Genomic DNA, 2,452 nt, shown 5'->3' with positions numbered 1-2,452 from the left:
ATATAGAAGTAGATATTCTGGGTTATATATTTGTATATTTTTCTATTTCATTAGGTTGCACACACTGTTCTAAAATGTTGTACCAGTGGACATTGTCACAGCAGTGTAGGAGTGCTTGCCTGCTCCATTTCCTTACCAACAGCTGGTATCCCCAGTCATTTCAATTTTAGCTCCATAAGTGTATACTATTTCATTGTGATTGTAATTTGCAATTATAGGAGCAATAACATTGAGTCACTTTTCATATCATTAATGGCTATTTGGAAATCTACTTTTGTAAAGGTCTTTTTCCTTTTTTAAAATTGCATTCTCAATTGTTTTTTTAATTTGAAGGAGTTTTATATATTGATTCCAATCCTTTATTTAAATGTCTTCTATTTTGTACCTTGTTTTTGCACTGTTACTTTGTTATGTTTTGATTAAAAGACAATTTGTGATATGTAGATTTATCAATGTTTTCCTTTATTGCTATTGCCATTTGAGCCATGTTTAGGAAATCGTTTACTATCTTGAGATCTTGAATATATACTTCTATAATATAGTCTAAAAGCTTTACAATTTTTCTTTCTACAGTTAAATTTTAATCCACCTGAATTTGGTTTGTTTGTTTGTTTGTTTGTTTGTTTGTTTGTTTTTCTGGGTATAATGTGTGACACAGAACCAATTTTATTTTATTCCAAATAGTACTCAATTGTTCAGCACCATTGGAATACCCATATTCTCCACTGATCTATCTTGTCCCTCTGTTGTCTATCAAATCAAAGTTCCAGGTGTTTGGGGTCTGTGTCTTGATTCTCTATTATGTTCTCATGCCCGATTTTTAATTCCTGCTTCAGTTCCACAATATCTAAATGATTAAAGCTTTATAATATTTCAGGGTATCTTGAGACTTAGTCCCCCTAACTTAATTTTCCTTTTCTTCAAAAATATTTTGGTGATTTTTCCATATTTATTTAAATATTAGTTTGTCAACTTCCACAAGAGAAAACAGAAGTGATGGCATTAAATATCCAAATAAATTTGGGTATGATTTGCTATCTTTACAATATTTCAGTCTTGTGTCCATGAATATGGCATATCTCTCCCTTTATTTGTCTTTTAAAGTGTTTCTTAATGCAGCTTTGTATTTTTTAACAGAATTCACATCTTTTGTTAGATTTGTTCTCAGATAATTTATGATTTTAATGTTATTGTAAATGACACAGTTTTTGTTTTACTTTCTAAATATGAGATATGGTATAGAGAAATACAATTGAATTCTGCTTCACTATGTCATTAGTTCAAATACTATATTCTCTTTGATGTTTTGCTTCCTTTCTAAGTTTCCAAAACAGTAATGTAAAAAGCTGTGAATATAGTTGTAAAATTTTACAATTTATTCATATCGTTCTGTCAAAACTTGTCAGGTTCAGATAAATTCATGTTTATTATGTCTTTTTAATAATTTCTTTCACTTTTTCACTTAATGGAAGCATGTATGGCTCCTCTTTGGCATATCCAGTTTCCAGTATCACTACTCTAGAGCTTTGTGGCCATTAGTAAGTAAAATAAGGGTGACTTAACATAAGCACTGAGATACCGTGAGAGTCCATCTGATTACTGAGATGGCTACTGAGTGACTTCCTGAAGGTGTCTTACTCAGGGACATTATGAGAAGCAACATTTTTTGGAAAAGACAATATGCTGGGAAAAATAGACAGCAGCAGGAAAAGAGGAAGACCAAATAAGAGATGGATTGACTCCATAAAAGAAGCCACAGGAGCTGAGTACGGCTGTTGAGGACAGGACATTGAGGACATCACTCATTTATGGGATTGACAGGAGTCAACAGCATGTAACACACACACAGTGACATGGGCTGATTTAAGAATGTTCTACTTACATGCTTCTGCACTGGATGCCTTGGTAGCCCTCAATGACAATGCTGATGGTGGGCATCAAAACTGTGCCTGATTGAGGTTGAATTAAGAATGGCAGTGACAAAGATTAGCCAAAGGGGTCCATTGTGTAACGAGAAACAGGCTATTTCTTCATTTTTCTGGGTCTTATATAAAACAGTGGAGGAGGGGGAATTCCAATAATGATTGACATTGAAGTTCTCACAAACCCCAGCAAATACAAGGTCTCAGCCAGATTGAACTAAATCAGAATATTTTAGAAGAAACATGACATATCTTTTACATTAAATGGTGTTACAGTAGGTAGAAAATTTAAAGGGTCTATACCATGAGAAGTCTAAGCTCAAGCTAAGAGAAGAAGGAGAATGTATTATAATTATAAGAATCAAAGTCTTGAGGGCTTATTTCCTACTCTCCCCCCCCCAGACTAGAAATCTCTGGGTCACATGTCAACAGTCTTTGACCCTGGAACCCAGTCAGTCTTCTGTCTTGACAATATTTCACCTAGTGTAGTTTTTAAGCACAGGGTTTGAAGTTAGCCTGGATTTGAATCC

Source organism: Rhinolophus sinicus, linkage group LG14 (assembly GCF_036562045.2).
Source record: "Rhinolophus sinicus isolate RSC01 linkage group LG14, ASM3656204v1, whole genome shotgun sequence".
NCBI lineage: Eukaryota > Metazoa > Chordata > Mammalia > Chiroptera > Rhinolophidae > Rhinolophus > Rhinolophus sinicus.
The sequence above is the reverse complement of the archived record's forward strand: the minus strand, read 5'-3'. Positions refer to the sequence as shown.